We start from the raw sequence: 24,449 nt of genomic DNA on the forward strand, positions 1-24,449 counted from the left end.
TGTGTATGTATACACAGGTCATGCTGATATTGAACAAAAAACACAAAGATCAGATGTTAATCAGATTTATTTGCTCTCTTTCCTTCTTAAACATGTTTTTAATGTTAGTTATGATTCAGAATTGGTGACTGACCCTTTCTCACTGTCCCTCTTCCCTTCTGTTTTTCTTTTCCTTCATCTTTCTTTCTCCCTTTCCTATCCCTCAGTCATGTCTGTCCCGTCTGTAACAACTGAAAATAAAATAAAATAAACAATAACAACAAAGGACGATCAAATGGACCAATACGGCAAGGCAGTGATGATCCATATGGCAAAGTAATTCTGACAGCTAAAGAACTAAATGGAACAGGCAAAAAAAGAATTGGTGACTGAAACAAGTATGACACATACGGACATCAGGAAATAAAGACACAATAGATATAACCTCGGTAAATGAAATTGGTGTACACTAGGCCAAAGCAATGGTTTTGACTGGAACAGTGTTAACCCCCTGGGTTTGATGTCATTAATCAAATAAAATTTAAAATAAGTAATTTATTAAATGTTTGAACAGAAATATTTAAATCTTTATTTAGTTCACTAATTCCAATTTTAAATAACTGACACATTTAATTATTTAATGGTGTATTTAATTCATTTATGTATTTAATTTTGTCACTCCTTGCCCCCTAATATTAATATTAGTTGTAAATAAGAAAACACACGAAGACAAAAAAGTACCCCAAATTGGATTAAAGTCATATTTCACCAATATCTTTTCCTTGGGACCCAGTTTTTAAACACCTGAAACCTTTGACTCAGATATAATGTGTTGTGAGACACGTGTGGCTCCTGAGCCACTGTCTGTGAATCACAGCATTCGGTAATGTCCATGACCCACACATTGGATTCCAACTCACTGTTCATCTAAGACCTGAAGTCAGGATAGCTGTCATAATTTATTGACAGCTCCATTACATGTGTGTGTCACAGGTTGTCTCTAGAAACCCGACATAACCACAGTTAATGCCTTTTATGCATTCATCATTTGCTAGAAGGCATTGAAAACTGAATAACCTGGCGCAAATTTGTTCACGTTTGCTACCTCACGGTCCGATTTTGAGTGCGCATGCATTGGCACCATCTCCTTCCAGGTAACAAGGAAATTAAATCATTCAGATGGGTTCCTGATTGGCAGAGCTAACTCGAAAAAAAAATTACTCTTTTTTTTTTTTTTTTTTTTTTGCCTGTCCCGTTTGGCTCTTTTGCCATCAGAATTGTTGTCTAAAGGCAAACAAAGATGCCCAACGGATTTACTTTACCAAATTGACCATCCCAGCCTTGCCGTAATGGTCCATTTGATTCACCTTTTATTGTTTATTTTATTTTCACTTACTGAATACGGGACAGACTTGACTGGGGGAAAGAAGGGGAGAAAGAAAGAGGGAAAGAGAAACAGCTGAGAAGAGGGACAGGGGAGAAGGGCAAAAGACAAAAACCAACAGAATGAGCAGAAAAAAAAGAAAAAAAAGGCATATATCAATCACCTGGATCACCTGCTGAGAAAGAAAAAAGAAAACAAGCAGAAGAGAACAAGAGTAATAGAATAAACAACATCACAATGATATATGGGAATATGACAGTAAATACTAAATATTAAACATTATTGTGCAGCACATAAGATCAACAGAACACAGTGTGCTTTGAGGTAGGAGCCAAAAAGGGTGTAGTTTGTGGGTGTGATCACCCGTGTGTACACCTGTGAGCAAAAAAAATTACTCTAAATTTTGCGTTATGGATAGCTTTTTTTCTCTAAAGAGTGATACATGTGCCAGAAATGGCTGCCCCTGCTTCCTCCTCTGGATGCTTCTGAATTGAAGATTCACTTGTCCTCCTCCAAAAGGTCCAGGTGGTGGTACCAAATGAGAAGGAGGGGAAGAGGGACTGTAGGAGAGTCCATATCAATAAAAGCTGAGCAGGAGCTAAGAGCATGAACTATGAGAGGCTGAAAACAGAGCAGGAACTATGAACTAGGGGATTCAGAGCTAAGAGGGAAGTGGCAAATAACATGAACTGTGAGGGGACACTACACAGCAAATCCAGCATGTCCAAATTAACACTGTCGGATTTGATTTCAACACTATTAAAGTGTCTATATGGGTCCACACCAGAGAGTGTTAATTTAACTCTTTTTGGAGAGTTGGTACGTTAACTCTGATTTAGTGTTAAACACCAAATCTGTCTGGAGTTGATCATTTAACACTTGGTGTTAAGAGTTTATATATTAACCCTCAAAGAGTATTTTAGTTTAACTAAGCATAAGAGTTATCTTCTAATTCATTCTAAAAAGCGGGAATTTTACTGTTCTGAACTTCTAGAAATTTCTTTTGGAAATAAACATTTACTAAAAAGATGCAATGGTTTTTGAAAAACATTTATTCTGAACTGTGCACCACAATTTCAAAACATTTTCTGAAAGATGTAACAGTATACATGTTCTCACTTTCATTAGAATTTTGTTTATCAAAAGGTCTGACATGGTAAATGCAAATAACAGCGTTCTCATCACTTATTTCTTCAATACAATATGCATGTCCTTCATTCATCCCTTTGTGGAACTTCAACGCACTTCTGCTCTCCCCCATATTCCATCTTCACAAGCATATCCTGTGCGGAGATCGAATAAAAATTAGTTGACACTAATTAATGGCACAAATAATCCAGTAAACAATTGCAGCACAGTAAAAAAAAAAGGAATCCTCTTTGAGCCATTACTTGTGTAAAGTATTTTCCCAAAAGACAAAGACACAGGCAACAGGTAATACTGAACTAAATGTAAAACCTCAACCTTTTTAATTTTTACCTAAACCGTGTGCACAAAACTCTGGAGGGATCTATGCTAACGTAGAACCCAGTCAGGACGTCAGCTACTGCTGTTTGCTCGTTTTTTTTTTTATGGGCGATCGTTTTCAGGCTTCAAGTAGCACCATTATACCAACATTTCACATTCTAGACATTGTTTTAGGTGTATTTGACCAAACGTTTGATTGAAAATTCACATGCAAGCTTTTTTTCAAGGCTGTGGTATTTGCCCGCAATCAATACCTTTCAGCTAGCTAAAACAGAATATTATGCTATCACCGAGCAACATGGCTAATGCCTTTCACACAGCTTTGTCTCAACTCCAAAGAGCCACAGAAGTAAAAGCTCATAATAATAATTGAAACAATCTTTGAAAAAATGACTTACCAAGCATGGCAAACAACTCAAATATGTAGAGCAAAATGTTCTGAAACGGCTTCACTTCAGCTTCGATTGGAGCCGTGCTGGGGGCGGAGTCTGTGAATTCACTCTATTGGTGTCAAAGCCCCTCTAGGAGTTCAGAGTTAAGAGGTCAAGAGTTAATGTTTCCATTGTAACACCTCCAGATTTGACAGAGAAACACTCATTTTTAACACTCGATTTTAACTACTATCATTTTACACCTCAGAGTTACATTAAAAGAATGTGACTCTGCTTAGAGTAAAATTAACTCTACTTTTGCAAGAAGACTATTAACACCAAAACATTTAACACTTTTGAATTTGCTGTGTATGAAGGCAGAGTGCGGGAACTTGATGGGGGAAACTGTGGCAGGTCATGGGCACTGTAACAAAAGGAGAGGAGAGTCAGGGGATTCAGAAGCACAGAGAATCGTTTGTCCAATTAATTAGCCATGATGCCTTACTTAGTTGCAGGTGGAGAGAAGTTGGAATTTTGGACTCCCCCAGACCTCTGTCTCACACCTTACCCTTCAAGCAGTAGTACAGGGAGGCAGACAGATCAACTTTTACTGATATTTTTTTTAAACAAAGACAGCTATACACAGTGTCACTGACCTGTGAGTGCAGCTCTTCAGTCTCCTTTGTTATTTGATCCCGTTTCCAGACTAGACCATCAACTTGCATGATTATTTTGCACATTTTTGTCAGCACTCGGATTGGCCTTGGTATCAGAGGCTGCTATTAAATTCTCTTTGTCCTCGCATTCCGGAACTTTGGTGCATTCCGGAACTTTGGCGCATTCCGGAATTCCAAACATTCCGGAACTTTGGCGCATTCCGGAATTCCGAACATTCCGGAACTTTGGCGCATTCCGGAATTCCGAACATTCCGGAACTTTGGCGCATTCCGGAATTCCGAACATTCCGGAATTCCGAACATTCCGGAACTTTGGCGCATTCCGGAACTCCGAAAGTTCCAGAACTTTTGCGCATTCCGGATTTCCGAACATTCCGGAACTTTGGCGCATTCCGGAATTCCGAACATTCCGGAATTCCGAACATTCCGGAACGTTGGTGCATTCCAGAATTCCGAACATTCCGGAACTTTGGCGCATTCCGGAATTCCGAACATTCCGGAACTTTGGCGAATTCCGGAATGCCGAACATTCCGGAATTCCGAACATTCCGGAACTTTGGTGCATTCCGGAATTCCAAACATTCCGGAACTTTGACGCATTCCGGAACTTTGGCGCATTCCGGAATTCTGAACATTCCGGAACTTTGGTGCATTCCGGAATTCCAAACATTCCGGAACTTTGACGCATTCCGGAACTTTGGTGCATTCCGGAATTCCGAACATTCCGGAACTTTGGCGCATTCCGGAATTCTGAACATTCCGGAACTTTGGCGCATTCCGGAATTCTGAACATTCCGGAACTTTGGCGCATTCCGGAATTCCGAACATTCCGGAACTTTGACGCATTCCGGAATTCTGAACATTCCGAAACTTTGGCGAATTCCGGAATTCCAAACATTCCGGAATTCTGAACATTCCGGAACCATGGCGCATTCCGGAATTCCGAACATTCCGGAATTCTGAACATTCCGGAACCATGGCGCATTCCGGAATTCCGAACATTCCGGAACTTTTGCGCATTCCGGAATTCCGAACATTCCGGAACTTTTGCGCATTCCGGAATTCTGAACATTCCGGAACTTTGGCGCATTCCGGAATTCTGAACATTCCGAAACTTTGGCGAATTCCGGAATTCCAAACATTCCGGAATTCTGAACATTCCGGAACCATGGCGCATTCCGGAATTCCGAACATTCCGGAATTCTGAACATTCCGGAACTTTGGTGCATTCCGGAATTCCAAACATTCTGGAATTCTGAACATTCCGGAATTCTGAACATTCCGGAACTTTGGCGCATTCCGGAATTCTGAACATTCCGGAACTTTGGCGCATTCCGGAATTCCAAACATTCTGGAATTCTGAACATTCCGGAATTCTGAACATTCCGGAACTTTGGCGCATTCCGGAATTCTGAACATTCCGGAACTTTGGCGCATTCCGGAATTCTGAACATTCCGAAACTTTGGCGAATTCCGGAATTCCAAACATTCCGGAATTCTGAACATTCCGGAACCATGGCGCATTCTGGAATTCCGAACATTCCGGAATTCTGAACATTCCGGAACCATGGCGCATTCCGGAATTCCGAACATTCCGGAACTTTTGCGCATTCCGGAATTCCGAACATTCCGGAACTTTTGCGCATTCCGGAATTCTGAACATTCCGGAACTTTGGCGCATTCCGGAATTCTGAACATTCCGAAACTTTGGTGCATTCCGGAATTCCGAACATTCCGGAACTTTTGCGCATTCCGGAATTCTGAACATTCCGGAACTTTTGCGCATTCCGGAATTCTGAACATTCCGGAACTTTGGCGCATTCCGGAATTCTGAACATTCCGAAACTTTGGTGCATTCCGGAATTCCAAACATTCTGGAATTCTGAACATTCCGGAATTCCGAACATTCCGGAACTTTTGCGCATTCCAAAATTCTGAACATTCCGGAACTTTGGCGCATTCCGGAATTCTGAACATTCCGGAACTTTGGCGCATTCCGGAATTCCGAACATTCCGGAACTTTGGCGCATTCCGGAATTCCGAACATTCCGGAACTTTGACGCATTCCGGAATGCCGAACATTCCGGAATTCCGAACATTCCTGAACTTTGGTGCATTCCGGAATTCTGAACATTCCGGAACTTTGGCGCATTCCGGAATTCCGAACATTCCGGAACTTTGGCGAATTCCGGAATGCCGAACATTCCGGAATTCCGAACATTCCGGAACTTTGGTGCATTCCGGAATTCCAAACATTCTGGAATTCTGAACATTCCGGAATTCTGAACATTCCGGAACTTTGGCGCATTCCGGAATTCTGAACATTCCGGAACTTTTGCGCATTCCGGAATTCTGAACATTCCGGAACTTTGGCGCATTCCGGAATTCTGAACATTCCGAAACTTTGGTGCATTCCGGAATTCCAAACATTCTGGAATTCTGAACATTCCGGAATTCCGAACATTCCGGAACTTTTGCGCATTCCGGAATTCTGAACATTCCGGAACTTTGGCGCATTCCGGAATTCCGAACATTCCGGAACTTTGACGCATTCCGGAATTCTGAACATTCCGAAACTTTGGCGAATTCCGGAATTCCGAACATTCCGGAACTTTTGCGCATTCCGGAATTCTGAACATTCCGGAACTTTTGCGCATTCCGGAATTCTGAACATTCCGGAACTTTGGCGCATTCCGGAATTCTGAACATTCCGGAACTTTGGCGCATTCCGGAATTCTGAACATTCCGAAACTTTGGTGCATTCCGGAATTCCAAACATTCTGGAATTCTGAACATTCCGGAATTCCGAACATTCCGGAACTTTTGCGCATTCCAAAATTCTGAACATTCCGGAACTTTGGCGCATTCCGGAATTCTGAACATTCCGGAACTTTGGCGCATTCCGGAATTCCGAACATTCCGGAACTTTGACGCATTCCGGAATGCCGAACATTCCGGAATTCCGAACATTCCTGAACTTTGGTGCATTCCGGAATTCTGAACATTCCGGAACTTTGGCGAATTCCGGAATGCCGAACATTCCGGAATTCCGAACATTCCGGAACTTTGGTGCATTCCGGAATTCCAAACATTCTGGAATTCTGAACATTCCGGAATTCTGAACATTCCGGAACTTTGGCGCATTCCGGAATTCTGAACATTCCGAAACTTTGGCGAATTCCGGAATTCCAAACATTCCGGAATTCTGAACATTCCGGAACCATGGCGCATTCCGGAATTCTGAACATTCCGAAACTTTGGCGCATTCCGGAATTCCAAACATTCTGGAACTTTGGCGCATTCCGGAATTCCGAACATTCCGGAACTTTGGCGCATTCCGGAATTCCGAAAATTCCGGAACTTTGGCGCATTCTGGAATTCCGAACATTCCGGAATTCCGAACATTCCGAAACTTTGGCGCATTCCGGAACTCCGAAAGTTCCAGAACTTTTGCGCATTCCGGATTTCCGAACATTCCGGAACTTTGGCGCATTCCGGAATTCCGAAAATTCCGGAATTCCGAACATTCCGGAACTTTGGTGCATTCCGGAATTCCAAACATTCTGGAATTCTGAACATTCCGGAATTCTGAACATTCCGGAACTTTGGCGCATTCCGGAATTCTGAACATTCCGGAACTTTGGCGCATTCCGGAATTCTGAACATTCTGAAACTTTGGCGAATTCCGGAATTCCAAACATTCCGGAATTCTGAACATTCCGGAACCATGGCGCATTCCGGAATTCCGAACATTCCGGAATTCTGAACATTCCGGAACCATGGCGCATTCCGGAATTCCGAACATTCCGGAACTTTGGCGAATTCCGGAATGCCGAACATTCCGGAATTCCGAACATTCCGGAACTTTGGTGCATTCCGGAATTCCAAACATTCTGGAATTCTGAACATTCCGGAATTCTGAACATTCCGGAACTTTGGCGCATTCCGGAATTCCGAACATTCCGGAACTTTGACGCATTCCGGAATGCCGAACATTCCGGAATTCCGAACATTCCTGAACTTTGGTGCATTCCGGAATTCTGAACAATCCGGAACTTTGGCGCATTCCGGAATTCCGAACATTCCGGAACTTTGGCCAATTCCGGAATGCCGAACATTCCGGAATTCCGAACATTCCGGAACTTTTGCGCATTCCAAAATTCTGAACATTCCGGAACTTTGGCGCATTCCGGAATTCTGAACATTCCGGAACTTTGGCGCATTCCGGAATTCCGAACATTCCGGAATTCCGAACATTCCGGAACTTTGGCGCATTCCGGAATTCCGAACATTCCGGAACTTTGGCGAATTCCGGAATGCCGAACATTCCGGAATTCCGAACATTCCGGAACTTTGGTGCATTCCGGAATTCCAAACATTCTGGAATTCTGAACATTCCGGAATTCTGAACATTCCGGAACTTTGGCGCATTCCGGAATGCCGAACATTCCGGAACTTTGACGCATTCCGGAATGCCGAACATTCTGGAATTCTGAACATTCCGGAATTCTGAACATTCCGGAACTTTGGCGCATTCCGGAATGCCGAACATTCCGGAATTCCGAACATTCCTGAACTTTGGTGCATTCCAGAATTCCGAACATTCCGGAACTTTGGCGCATTCCGGAATTCCGAACATTCCGGAACTTTGGCGAATTCCGGAATGCCGAACATTCCGGAATTCCGAACATTCCGGAACTTTGGTGCATTCCGGAATTCCAAACATTCTGGAATTCTGAACATTCCGGAATTCTGAACATTCCGGAACCATGGCGCATTCCGGAATTCCGAACATTCCGGAATTCTGAACATTCCGGAACCATGGCGCATTCCGGAATTCCGAACATTCCGGAACTTTTGCGCATTCCGGAATTCCGAACATTCCGGAACTTTTGCGCATTCCAAAATTCTGAACACTCCGGAACTTTGGCGCATTCCGGAATTCTGAACATTCCGGAACTTTGGCACATTCCGGAATTCCGAACATTCCGGAACTTTGACGCATTCCGGAATGCCGAACATTCCGGAATTTCGAACATTCCTGAACTTTGGTGCATTCCGGAATTCTGAACATTCCGGAACTTTGGCGCATTCCGGAATTCCGAACATTCCGGAACTTTGGCGAATTCCGGAATGCCGAACATTCCGGAATTCCGAACATTCCGGAACTTTGGTGCATTCCGGAATTCCAAACATTCTGGAATTCTGAACATTCCGGAATTCCGAACATTCCGGAACTTTGGCGCATTCCGGAATTCTGAACATTCCGGAACTTTGGCGCATTCCGGAATTCTGAACATTCCGGAACTTTGGCGCATTCCGGAATTCTGAACATTCCGAAACTTTGGTGCATTCCGGAATTCCAAACATTCTGGAATTCTGAATATTCCGGAATTCCGAACATTCCGGAACTTTTGCGCATTCCGGAATGCCGAACATTCCGGAATTCCGAACATTCCGGAACTTTGGCGAATTCCGGAATGCCGAACATTCCGGAATTCCGAACATTCCGGAACTTTGGTGCATTCCGGAATTCCAAACATTCTGGAATTCTGAACATTCCGGAATTCTGAACATTCCGGAACTTTGGCGCATTCCGGAATTCCGAACATTCCGGAACTTTGACGCATTCCGGAATGCCGAACATTCCGGAATTCCGAACATTCCTGAACTTTGGTGCATTCCGGAATTCTGAACAATCCGGAACTTTGGCGCATTCCGGAATTCCGAACATTCCGGAACTTTGGCGAATTCCGGAATGCCGAACATTCCGGAATTCCGAACATTCCGGAACTTTGGCGCATTCCGGAATTCCAAACATTCTGGAATTCTGAACATTCCGGAATTCTGAACATTCCGGAACTTTGGCGCATTCCGGAATTCTGAACATTCCGGAACTTTGGCGCATTCCGGAATTCTGAACATTCCGAAACTTTGGCGAATTCCGGAATTCCAAACATTCCGGAATTCTGAACATTCCGGAACCATGGCGCATTCCGGAATTCCGAACATTCCGGAACTTTTGCGCATTCCGGAATTCCAAACATTCTGGAATTCTGAACATTCCGGAATTCTGAACATTCCGGAACTTTGGCGCATTCCGGAATTCTGAACATTCCGGAACTTTGGCGCATTCCGGAATTCCGAACATTCCAGAACTTTTGCGCATTCCGGATTTCCGAACATTCCGGAACTTTGGCGCATTCCGGAATTCCGAAAATTCCGGAATTCCGAACATTCCGGAACTTTTGCGCATTCCGGAATTCCAAACATTCTGGAATTCTGAACATTCCGGAATTCCGAACATTCCGGAACTTTTGCGCATTCCAAAATTCTGAACATTCCGGAACTTTGGCGCATTCCGGAATTCTGAACATTCCGGAACTTTGGCGCATTCCGGAATTCCGAACATTCCGGAATTCCGAACATTTAGGAACTTTGGCGCATTCCGGAACTCCGAACATTCCAAAATTCTGAACATTCCGGAACTTTGGCGCATTCCGGAATGCCGAACATTCCGGAATTCCGAACATTCCTGAACTTTGGTGCATTCCAGAATTCCGAACATTCCGGAACTTTGGCGCATTCCGGAATTCCGAACATTCCGGAACTTTGGCGAATTCCGGAATGCCGAACATTCCGGAATTCCGAACATTCCGGAACTTTGGTGCATTCCGGAATTCCAAACATTCTGGAATTCTGAACATTCCGGAATTCTGAACATTCCGGAACTTTGGCGCATTCCGGAATTCTGAACATTCCGGAACTTTGGCGCATTCCGGAATTCTGAACATTCCGAAACTTTGGCGAATTCCGGAATTCCAAACATTCCGGAATTCTGAACATTCCGGAACCATGGCGCATTCCGGAATTCCAAACATTCTGGAATTCTGAACATTCCGGAATTCCGAACATTCCGGAACTTTGACGCATTCCGGAATGCCGAACATTCCGGAATTCCGAACATTCCTGAACTTTGGTGCATTCCGGAATTCTGAACATTCCGGAACTTTGGCGCATTCCGGAATTCCGAACATTCCGGAACTTTGGCGAATTCCGGAATGCCGAACATTCCGGAATTCCGAACATTCCGGAACTTTGGTGCATTCCGGAATTCCAAACATTCTGGAATTCTGAACATTCCGGAATTCCGAACATTCCGGAACTTTGGCGCATTCCGGAATTCTGAACATTCCGGAACTTTGGCGCATTCCGGAATTCTGAACATTCCGAAACTTTGGCGAATTCCGGAATTCCAAACATTCCGGAATTCTGAACATTCCGGAACCATGGCGCATTCCAGAATTCCGAACATTCCGGAACTTTGGTGCATTCCGGAATTCCAAACATTCTGGAATTCTGAACATTCCGGAATTCTGAACATTCCGGAACTTTGGCGCATTCCGGAATTCTGAACATTCCGGAACTTTGGCGCATTCCGGAATTCTGAACATTCCGAAACTTTGGCGAATTCCGGAATTCCAAACATTCCGGAATTCTGAACATTCCGGAACCATGGCGCATTCCGGAATTCCGAACATTCCGGAACTTTTGCGCATTCCGGAATTCCGAACATTCCGGAACTTTTGCGCATTCCGGAATTCCGAACATTCCGGAACTTTGGCGCATTCCGGAATTCTGAACATTCCGAAACTTTGGTGCATTCCGGAATTCCAAACATTCTGGAATTCTGAACATTCCGGAATTCCGAACATTCCGGAACTTTTGCGCATTCCAAAATTCTGAACATTCCGGAACTTTGGCGCATTCCGGAATTCTGAACATTCCGGAACTTTGGCGCATTCCGGAATTCCGAACATTCCGGAACTTTGACGCATTCCGGAATGCCGAACATTCCGGAATTCCGAACATTCCTGAACTTTGGTGCATTCCGGAATTCTGAACATTCCGGAACTTTGGCGCATTCCGGAATTCCGAACATTCCGGAACTTTGGCGAATTCCGGAATGCCGAACATTCCGGAATTCCGAACATTCCGGAACTTTGGTGCATTCCGGAATTCCGAACATTCCGGAATTCTGAACATTCCGGAACTTTGGCGCATTCCGGAATTCTGAACATTCCGGAACTTTGGCGCATTCCGGAATTCTGAACATTCCGAAACTTTGGCGAATTCCGGAATTCCAAACATTCCGGAATTCTGAACATTCCGGAACCATGGCGCATTCCGGAATTCCGAACATTCCGGAACTTTTGCGCATTCCGGAATTCCGAACATTCCGGAACTTTTGCGAATTCCGGAATGCCGAACATTCCGGAATTCCGAACATTCCTGAACTTTGGTGCATTCCAGAATTCCGAACATTCCGGAACTTTGGCGCATTCCGGAATTCCGAACATTCCGGAACTTTGGCGAATTCCGGAATGCCGAACATTCCGGAATTCCGAACATTCCGGAACTTTGGTGCATTCCGGAATTCCAAACATTCCGGAACTTTGACGCATTCCGGAACTTTGGTGCATTCCGGAATTCTGAACATTCCGGAATTCCGAACATTCCGGAACTTTGGCGCATTCCGGAATTCCGAACATTCCGGAACTTTGGCGAATTCCGGAATGCCGAACATTCCGGAATTCCGAACATTCCGGAACTTTGGTGCATTCCGGAATTCCAAACATTCCGGAACTTTGACGCATTCCGGAACTTTGGTGCATTCCGGAATTCTGAACATTCCGGAATTCCGAACATTCCGGAACTTTGGCGCATTCCGGAATTCCGAACATTCCGGAACTTTGGCGCATTCCAAAATTCTGAACATTCCGGAACTTTGGCGCATTCCGGAATTCTGAACATTCCGGAACTTTGGCGCATTCCGGAATTCTGAACATTCCGGAACTTTGGCGCATTCCGGAATTCCGAACATTCCGGAATTCCGAACATTTAGGAACTTTGGCGCATTCCGGAACTCCGAACATTCCAAAATTCTGAACATTCCGGAACTTTGGCGCATTCCGGAATGCCGAACATTCCGGAATTCCGAACATTCCTGAACTTTGGTGCATTCCAGAATTCCGAACATTCCGGAACTTTGGCGCATTCCGGAATTCCGAACATTCCGGAACTTTGGCGAATTCCGGAATGCCGAACATTCCGGAATTCCGAACATTCCGGAACTTTGGTGCATTCCGGAATTCCAAACATTCTGGAATTCTGAACATTCCGGAATTCTGAACATTCCGGAACTTTGGCGCATTCCGGAATTCTGAACATTCCGGAACTTTGGCGCATTCCGGAATTCTGAACATTCCGAAACTTTGGCGAATTCCGGAATTCCAAACATTCCGGAATTCTGAACATTCCGGAACCATGGCGCATTCCGGAATTCCGAACATTCCGGAATTCTGAACATTCCGGAACCATGGCGCATTCCGGAATTCCGAACATTCCGGAACTTTTGCGCATTCCGGAATTCCGAACATTCCGGAACTTTGGCGCATTCCGGAATTCTGAACATTCCGAAACTTTGGTGCATTCCGGAATTCCAAACATTCTGGAATTCTGAACATTCCGGAATTCCGAACATTCCGGAACTTTTGCGCATTCCGGAATTCCGAACATTCCGGAACTTTGGCGCATTCCGGAATTCCGAACATTCCGGAACTTTGACGCATTCCGGAATTCTGAACATTCCGAAACTTTGGCGAATTCCGGAATTCCGAACATTCCGGAACTTTTGCGCATTCCGGAATTCTGAACATTCCGGAACTTTGGCGCATTCCGGAATTCTGAACATTCCGAAACTTTGGTGCATTCCGGAATTCCAAACATTCTGGAATTCTGAACATTCCGGAATTCCGAACATTCCGGAACTTTTGCGCATTCCAAAATTCTGAACATTCCGGAACTTTGGCGCATTCCGGAATTCTGAACATTCCGGAACTTTGGCGCATTCCGGAATTCCGAACATTCCGGAACTTTGACGCATTCCGGAATGCCGAACATTCCGGAATTCCGAACATTCCTGAACTTTGGTGCATTCCGGAATTCTGAACATTCCGGAACTTTGGCGAATTCCGGAATGCCGAACATTCCGGAATTCCGAACATTCCGGAACTTTGGTGCATTCCGGAATTCCAAACATTCTGGAATTCTGAACATTCCGGAATTCTGAACATTCCGGAACTTTGGCGCATTCCGGAATTCTGAACATTCCGGAACTTTGGCGCATTCCAAAATTCTGAACATTCCGGAACTTTGGCGCATTCCGGAATTCTGAACATTCCGGAACTTTGGCGCATTCCGGAATTCTGAACATTCCGGAACTTTGGCGCATTCCGGAATTCCGAACATTCCGGAATTCCGAACATTTAGGAACTTTGGCGCATTCCGGAACTCCGAACATTCCAAAATTCTGAACATTCCGGAACTTTGGCGCATTCCGGAATGCCGAACATTCCGGAATTCCGAACATTCCTGAACTTTGGTGCATTCCGGAATTCCGAACATTCCGGAACTTTGGCGCATTCCGGAATTCCGAACATTCCGGAACTTTGGCGAATTCCGGAATGCCGAACATTCCGAAACTTTGGCGAATTCCGGAATTCCAAACATTCCGGAATTCTGAACATTCCGGAACCATGGCGCATTCCGGAATTCCGAACATTCCGGAATTCTGAACATTCCGGAACCATGGCGCATTCCGGAATTCCGAACATTCCGGAACCATGGCGCATTCCGGAATTCCGAACATTCCGGAACTTTTGCGCATTCCGGAATTCCGAACATTCTGGAATTCTGAACATTCCGGAATTCTGAACATTCCGGAACTTTGGCGCATTCCGGAATTCTGAACATTCCGGAACTTTGGCGCATTCCGGAATTCTGAACATTCCGAAACTTTGGCGAATTCCGGAATTCCAAACATTCCGGAATTCTGAACATTCCGGAACCATGGCGCATTCCGGAATTCCGAACATTCCGGAATTCTGAACATTCCGGAACCATGGCGCATTCCGGAATTCCGAACATTCCGGAACCATGGCGCATTCCGGAATTCCGAACATTCCGGAACTTTTGCGCATTCCGGAATTCCGAACATTCCGGAACTTTTGCGCATTCCGGAATTCCGAACATTCCGGAACTTTGGCGCATTCCGGAATTCCGAACATTCCGAAACTTTGGCGCATTCCGGAATTCCAAACATTCTGGAATTCTGAACATTCCGGAATTCCGAACATTCCGGAACTTTTGCGCATTCCAAAATTCTGAACATTCCGGAACTTTTGCGCATTCCGGAATTCTGAACATTCCGAAACTTTGGTGCATTCCGGAATTCCAAACATTCTGGAATTCTGAACATTCCGGAATTCCGAACATTCCGGAACTTTTGCGCATTCCAAAATTCTGAACATTCCGGAACTTTGGCGCATTCCGGAATTCTGAACATTCCGGAACTTTGGCACATTCCGGAATTCCGAACATTCCGGAACTTTGACGCATTCCGGAATTCCGAACATTCCGGGACTTTGACGCATTCCGGAATGCCGAACATTCCGGAATTCCGAACATTCCTGAACTTTGGTGCATTCCGGAATTCTGAACATTCCGGAACTTTGGCGCATTCCGGAATTCCGAACATTCCGGAACTTTTGCGCATTCCAAAATTCTGAACATTCCGGAACTTTGGCGCATTCCGGAATTCTGAACATTCCGGAACTTTGGCGCATTCCGGAATTCCGAACATTCCGGAACTTTGACGCATTCCGGAATGCCGAACATTCCGGAATTCCGAACATTCCTGAACTTTGGTGCATTCCGGAATTCTGAACATTCCGGAACTTTGGCGCATTCCGGAATTCCGAACATTCCGGAACTTTGGCGCATTCCGGAATTCCGAACATTCCGGAACTTTGGCGAATTCCGGAATGCCGAACATTCCGGAATTCCGAACATTCCGGAACTTTGGTGCATTCCGGAATTCCAAACATTCTGGAATTCTGAACATTCCGGAATTCTGAACATTCCGGAACTTTGGCGCATTCCGGAATTCTGAACATTCCGGAACTTTGGCGCATTCCGGAATTCTGAACATTCCGAAACTTTGGCGAATTCCGGAATTCCAAACATTCCGGAATTCTGAACATTCCGGAACCATGGCGCATTCCGGAATTCCGAACATTCCGGAACCATGGCGCATTCCGGAATTCCGAACATTCCGGAACTTTTGCGCATTCCGGAATTCCGAACATTCCGGAACTTTGGCGCATTCCGGAATTCTGAACATTCCGGATTTCCGAACATTCCGGAACTTTGGCGCATTCCGGAATTCCGAACATTCCGAAACTTTGGCAAATTCCGGAATGCCGAACATTCCGGAATTCTGAACATTCCGGAACCATGGCGCATTCCGGAATTCCGAACATTCCGGAACCATGGCGCATTCCGGAATTCCGAACATTCCGGAACCATGGCGCATTCCGGAATTCCGAACATTCCGGAACTTTTGCGCATTCCGGAATTCCGAACATTCCGGAACTTTGGTGCATTCCGGAATTCCAAACATTCTGGAATTCTGAACATTCCGGAATTCCGAACATTCCGGAACTTTTGCGCATTCCAAAATTCTGAACATTCCGGAACTTTTGCGCATTCCGGAATTCCGAATATTCCGAAACTTTGGCGAATTCCGGAATGCCGAACATTCCGGAATTCCGAACATTCCTGAACTTTGGTGCATTCCAGAATTCCGAACATTCCGGAACTTTGGCGCATTCCGGAATTCCGAACATTCCGGAACTTTGGCGAATTCCGGAATGCCGAACATTCCGGAACTTTGGTGCATTCCGGAATTCCAAACATTCCGGAACTTTGACGCATTCCGGAACTTTGGCGCATTCCGGAATTCTGAACATTCCGGAACTTTGGCGCATTCCGGAATTCTGAACATTCCGAAACTTTGGCGAATTCCGGAATTCCAAACATTCCGGAATTCTGAACATTCCGGAACCATGGCGCATTCCGGAATTCCGAACATTCCGGAACTTTTGCGCATTCCGGAATTCCGAACATTCCGGAACTTTTGCGCATTCCGGAATTCCGAACATTCCGGAACTTTGGCGCATTCCGGAATTCTGAACATTCCGAAACTTTGGTGCATTCCGGAATTCCAAACATTCTGGAATTCTGAACATTCCGGAATTCCGAACATTCCGGAACTTTTGCGCATTCCAAAATTCTGAACATTCCGGAACTTTGGCGCATTCCGGAATTCTGAACATTCCGGAACTTTGGCGCATTCCGGAATTCTGAACATTCCGGAACTTTGGCGCATTCCGGAATTCCGAACATTCCGGAACTTTGACGCATTCCGGAATGCCGAACATTCCGGAATTCCGAACATTCCTGAACTTTGGTGCATTCCGGAATTCTGAACATTCCGGAACTTTGGCGCATTCCGGAATTCCGAACATTCCGGAACTTTGGCGAATTCCGGAATGCCGAACATTCCGGAATTCCGAACATTCCGGAACTTTGGTGCATTCCGGAATTCCAAACATTCCGGAATTCTGAACATTCCGGAACTTTGGCGCATTCCGGAATTCTGAACATTCCGGAACTTTGGCGCATTCCGGAATTCTGAACATTCCGAAACTTTGGCGAATTCCGGAATTCCAAACATTCCGGAATTCTGAACATTCCGGAACCATGGCGCATTCCGGAATTCCGAACATTCCGGAACTTTTGCGCATTCCGGAATTCCGAACATTCCGGAACTTTTGCGAATTCCGGAATGCCGAACATTCCGGAATTCCGAACATTCCTGAACTTTGGTGCATTCCAGAATTCCGAACATTCCGGAACTTTGGCGCATTCCGGAATTCCGAACATTCCGGAACTTTGGCGAATTCCGGAATGCCGAACATTCCGGAATTCCGAACATTCCGGAACTTTGGTGCATTCCGGAATTCCAAACATTCCGGAACTTTGACGCATTCCGGAACTTTGGTGCATTCCGGAATTCTGAACATTCCGGAATTCCGAACATTCCGGAACTTTGGCGCATTCCGGAATTCCGAACATTCCGGAACTTTGGCGAATTCCGGAATGCCGAACATTCCGGAATTCCGAACATTCCGGAACTTTGGTGCATTCCGGAATTCCAAACATTCCGGAACTTTGACGCATTCCGGAACTTTGGTGCATTCCGGAATTCTGAACATTCCGGAATTCCGAACATTCCGGAACTTTGGCGCATTCCGGAATTCTGAACATTCCGGAACTTTGGCGCATTCCAAAATTCTGAACATTCCGGAACTTTGGCGCATTCCGGAATTCTGAACATTCCGGAACTTTGGCGCATTCCGGAATTCTGAACATTCCGGAACTTTGGCGCATTCCGGAATTCCGAACATTCCGGAATTCCGAACATTTAGGAACTTTGGCGCATTCCGGAACTCCGAACATTCCAAAATTCTGAACATTCCGGAACTTTGGCGCATTCCGGAATGCCGAACATTCCGGAATTCCGAACATTCCTGAACTTTGGTGCATTCCGGAATTCCGAACATTCCGGAACTTTGGCGCATTCCGGAATTCCGAACATTCCGGAACTTTGGCGAATTCCGGAATGCCGAACATTCCGAAACTTTGGCGAATTCCGGAATTCCAAACATTCCGGAATTCTGAACATTCCGGAACCATGGCGCATTCCGGAATTCCGAACATTCCGGAATTCTGAACATTCCGGAACCATGGCGCATTCCGGAATTCCGAACATTCCGGAACCATGGCGCATTCCGGAATTCCGAACATTCCGGAACTTTTGCGCATTCCGGAATTCCGAACATTCTGGAATTCTGAACATTCCGGAATTCTGAACATTCCGGAACTTTGGCGCATTCCGGAATTCTGAACATTCCGGAACTTTGGCGCATTCCGGAATTCCGAACATTCCGGAACCATGGCGCATTCCGGAATTCCGAACATTCCGGAACTTTTGCGCATTCCGGAATTCCGAACATTCCGGAACTTTTGCGCATTCCGGAATTCCGAACATTCCGGAACTTTGGCGCATTCCGGAATTCCGAACATTCCGAAACTTTGGCGCATTCCGGAATTCCAAACATTCTGGAATTCTGAACATTCCGGAATTCCGAACATTCCGGAACTTTTGCGCATTCCAAAATTCTGAACATTCCGGAACTTTGGCGCATTCCGGAATTCTGAACATTCCGGAACTTTGGCACATTCCGGAATTCCGAACATTCCGGAACTTTGACGCATTCCGGAATTCCGAACATTCCGGGACTTTGACGCATTCCGGAATGCCGAACATTCCGGAATTCCGAACATTCCTGAACTTTGGTGCATTCCGGAATTCTGAACATTCCGGAACTTTGGCGCATTCCGGAATTCCGAACATTCCGGAACTTTTGCGCATTCCAAAATTCTGAACATTCCGGAACTTTGGCGCATTCCGGAATTCTGAACATTCCGGAACTTTGGCGCATTCCGGAATTCCGAACATTCCGGAACTTTGACGCATTCCGGAATGCCGAACATTCCGGAATTCCGAACATTCCTGAACTTTGGTGCATTCCGGAATTCTGAACATTCCGGAACTTTGGCGCATTCCGGAATTCCGAACATTCCGGAACTTTGGCGCATTCCGGAATTCCGAACATTCCGGAACTTTGGCGAATTCCGGAATGCCGAACATTCCGGAATTCCGAACATTCCGGAACTTTGGTGCATTCCGGAATTCCAAACATTCTGGAATTCTGAACATTCCGGAATTCTGAACATTCCGGAACTTTGGCGCATTCCGGAATTCTGAACATTCCGGAACTTTGGCGCATTCCGGAATTCTGAACATTCCGAAACTTTGGCGAATTCCGGAATTCCAAACATTCCGGAATTCTGAACATTCCGGAACCATGGCGCATTCCGGAATTCCGAACATTCCGGAACCATGGCGCATTCCGGAATTCCGAACATTCCGGAACTTTTGCGCATTCCGGAATTCCGAACATTCCGGAACTTTGGCGCATTCCGGAATTCTGAACATTCCGGATTTCCGAACATTCCGGAACTTTGGCGCATTCCGGAATTCCGAACATTCCGAAACTTTGGCAAATTCCGGAATGCCGAACATTCCGGAATTCTGAACATTCCGGAACCATGGCGCATTCCGGAATTCCGAACATTCCGGAACCATGGCGCATTCCGGAATTCCGAACATTCCGGAACCATGGCGCATTCCGGAATTCCGAACATTCCGGAACTTTTGCGCATTCCGGAATTCCGAACATTCCGGAACTTTGGTGCATTCCGGAATTCCAAACATTCTGGAATTCTGAACATTCCGGAATTCCGAACATTCCGGAACTTTTGCGCATTCCAAAATTCTGAACATTCCGGAACTTTTGCGCATTCCGGAATTCCGAATATTCCGAAACTTTGGCGAATTCCGGAATGCCGAACATTCCGGAATTCCGAACATTCCTGAACTTTGGTGCATTCCAGAATTCCGAACATTCCGGAACTTTGGCGCATTCCGGAATTCCGAACATTCCGGAACTTTGGCGAATTCCGGAATGCCGAACATTCCGGAACTTTGGTGCATTCCGGAATTCCAAACATTCCGGAACTTTGACGCATTCCGGAACTTTGGTGCATTCCGGAATTCTGAACATTCCGGAATTCCGAACATTCCGGAACTTTGGCGCATTCCGGAATTCTGAACATTCCGGAACTTTGGCGCATTCCGGAATTCCAAACATTCCGGAATTCTGAACATTCCGGAACTTTGGCGCATTCCGGAATTCTGAACATTCCGGAACCATGGCGCATTCCGGAATTCCGAACATTCCGGAACTTTGGCGCATTCCGGAATTCCGAACATTCCGGAATTCTGAACATTCCGGAACTTTGGCGCATTCCGGAATTCCAAACATTCCGGAACCATGGCGCATTCCGGAATTCCCAACATTCCAAAACTATGGCGCATTCCGGGAATTAATTTTCTCGTATCGAAGCTGGACAGTCGTATTCCAATTGACTCCAGGAAGTCAGTAATGTGTTGCCGGCAGGCAATGTTGTGCCGGGGGAGTCTGCCGGGCGACTCCTTTTTGATAACGGGGTCTCATTTTTTGCCGGGGAAGATGTGCTCTTGACCTTCTTCATAACTACACCCACGCTCGGAGCACTGGTCGATGTAATCTTGGAGAGCGTTTAAACTCTCCCCACTCTTCTTTGGCTCTCGGAGGAGGTGGGTGCATGTCTTCCCTGCTGCTGCTTCTATGTCTGTGTCTAGTCTCCTCTAACTCTAACCCTCAAAGAGTCTCAGTCTTGTTCTGTAAAACCGGAAAAAGTTGTGGATTTGATCAACTGGCCCCGTAACAAAATTGAAACCCTCCTGGGCCTGGGAGAGTCAGATTGTCCTGCTGAGACGTTTACTGTCCAATACTCGATGGTTGGTTGCGTCCTGTGTCTGGCGACACTCTCAATTGAGGACATTGAATGACATCTACCAATTCAGAAACATGATAACAGAGTTCTGGATGATTGGAGCTGGCTTGGACCTGGCTTATCGAAGAACAAGAACCGGCTACAGCTGTTCAAATTTCCACAAGGATGGTCGACATGATAGACCAAGGGTGTTGTACTCCAGGCCTTGAGGGCCGGTGTCCTGCAGGTTTTAGATGTGTCCTTATTGGGTGTTTTATTGTGTTATGGTGTGATGATATCTGTGCATTCCGGGATTATCCCTTTGTGTTACACATTTCACTGTTTTTTCCTTTGCTACCTAACCTGGCCTGTCTCCCCAATGTGATGTTTGTGTATTTTATGTATGGTCAGCAAGGTCTGTCGTCTCAGTTGTGGGCAATTCATCTCATCTCATCTCATCATTATCTGTCCTCCAGGGAGTTAATTATGGTTAATTAGGTTAATTATGATAAGATATGGTTAATTATATGACAGTTGATTGGTACATTTGGAACAATGGGACCTTGAAAAAAAACCTTTTGTTAAATTCTAAGCTACCATTTGCTCTTCTTTCTGCCTCATCTCCTGCGTCTGATGTCACCTGCAGCATGAGTCACTTACCTTTCCCGTCACCAGTGAAGCTAGTTTTTTTTACTTTTGTATTGGCAGCATTCTGGCTCTGTTTTACTCTTCTGTACCACCTTTAGGAGTCAGTCCAGCAACAGGTAAACACGAGCAAGACCAGGTACTTTTCTTTCAAAAAATATGTTTAATGAAAATTTTAATTACGGCAAGGCTGTCAAAAAACTGTCTTATCCTGGCTTATCTGACTCCCCCATTACATAAGAACATAATTACAGTGCACCAGAAGCACAAAATACCAAAAAGTGCACTCTTATCCTCAAGAGCCTGAGTCTGCGCCTGAATCCGTTCTGTTTGACATGGAAAGAGTGGAAAACACACACAATCACACACACACAAGACAACACAGGCTGGCAGTGGGTCAGAACGACTTCTGCGTGCAGCAGAGAAATGCTAAGACCATGGAAGGGTTCATATGTTCTATTTGAAATCATCAACGATGAGTATGGGCAAACCAAAAACAATCTTTATAAATGTCTTGCTTTTCTTTTAGCTTGTTCTCGAGGTGTTGTTTTTCTTTGATACGATGCTGAAAATGCTCTTGTGAGAATTTTAAATGTTAATTGCTTATATTTAATTATTTTTAACAGTTCTAAATTCAACCAAGTATAAAGTCCCTGCTCTTTATTAATATAAATCATGCAAGCTATGCACCAGCCACGCCCAAGTCATACAAACTTCATATTTGAAAAACAGCTCTACAAAGTCAAATAGCTTAAATTCATCATTCATTCCTCAACATTTTCTTCCATATGAGATAGTTCAACTTATGAATTTCTTATTTCTTGTTTTAACTTGATTTGAGTCATAGGGGCTATAACCTTATTGAAGTCTCCAATAAACCGTCTATAAAAAATTGGCCAATCTTAGGAACCGTTGCAGCTCCTTCTGAGTCTGGGGCTTGGGCCATTCCACCACAGCCTTTTTCTGGGCCAGAGTTGCCCCTGCTCCACTATGATTCCAAGAAATGACACTTGTATGTGAAACTTGCATTTCTCACCTTTGACGAAGAAATGGTTGTCCAGGAGATTTTGCAGGATGAGACCTAGTGATGGGATTTCCGGCTCGTTTTAGAGAACCGGCTCTTTCGGCTCCCAACCGGCTCTTCAGGTTGTTTTGTTGCTTTAATTAATTTATTATTAACAACAATATAAAATTCTGTACAAAAGGAATTACTAATGTAAAAAAAACTCATGGTTTTATTTATATATGTTTATATATAAATATATATGGGGTCCCTAGAGACAAAGCACGTACAAACTCCAAAAAAATTTCTAGCGTTAACTGAACTTCCAAAACAGCTACCTAGATCACTTAAATTACAAAATTGAAAGCATATGTGTATTGTTTGTGTATTTATACACAAGCACTCATATATATTCAGATAATTTAAAAAAATGTTCATTTACCTGTTACTACCACACACCAAATCCGGTCGTTGGTACTTCCTGGCTTGTGTAGCCACTAGGTAACAAAAGCTCAACACTTCACCTTGCACCCTGGAGCACTTCTGTTGTGTTTTGTAGGTGTTTTGGAGTTTGTACATGTTTTGTCTCTAGGGGCCACCGTAAATATACTTCACTCGACATAAAATGTAATAAATAAATCATATAATAGAAAAACAACTATTTACATTTCAACTTTTAACTATTTAAATTTTCAGCTTTTTCCTTTTAAACAAATTTAAAGTGAAACAACACAAAACACTGCAAACCACAACACAATTAAATATAAATGAAAATATGAAAACAAAAAGAAGATGCATATTCTCTGTCATATGGGCCTGCATGAATAAACTTTCTGAATCCTTTATCATCTGCAACTGAAAACAGTTGTGGATGATTACTATACCCTTCTAATGTGACGTTGTTGTCCCTCGATCTCTTTCTCTCTCTCTCCCTCCCGCTCTGTTCCTGTGCTACTGCAAGTGTAACTACCGCCCCTCCCCTCTTTTCCAGGCGCAAAGCACAAGGCTCGCATGCGGAGTGAAGCGGGAAAAAAAAGTGCAAGAGAGAGGGTGAGAGAAAGAAGGAAAAAACCACGGCTCCCAATAAGGAGCCGGCTCGCGTCGTTCACGTCAAAGATCCGGCTCTAAGAGCCGTTTCGTTCGTGACCAACACATCACTAATGAGACCGACATGCTTCATGTGGTCAGAGAGATTCTTAGGAAAATTAAGAATATCATCCAGAGAGAGGAAGACAAAGTGGATAATGAAATCTCTCAGAATTTCATTTTCCAGTCCTTGGAATACGGCAGGAGCATTGGTGAATCAGTGAATTTGTGAACGACAAGGCGAGATACTCGTCTGATACCTCAGATACACAAAGTGGTCTCCTTTGCATATCCTGACTAGGTGGTGGTTACACAGGTCCAGGTTAGGGAAAACAGTGCCCCCCTGCAATAACTCAAAAGCGGAGGACAACAGCGTGGTACTTGTTCTTCACCCTTCACACGAGTGAATGTGGATGGCTGAATGATCT

Source organism: Rhamphochromis sp. 'chilingali' (genome assembly GCF_963969265.1).
Source record: "Rhamphochromis sp. 'chilingali' genome assembly, chromosome: 14".
Classification (NCBI taxonomy): domain Eukaryota; kingdom Metazoa; phylum Chordata; class Actinopteri; order Cichliformes; family Cichlidae; genus Rhamphochromis; species Rhamphochromis sp. 'chilingali'.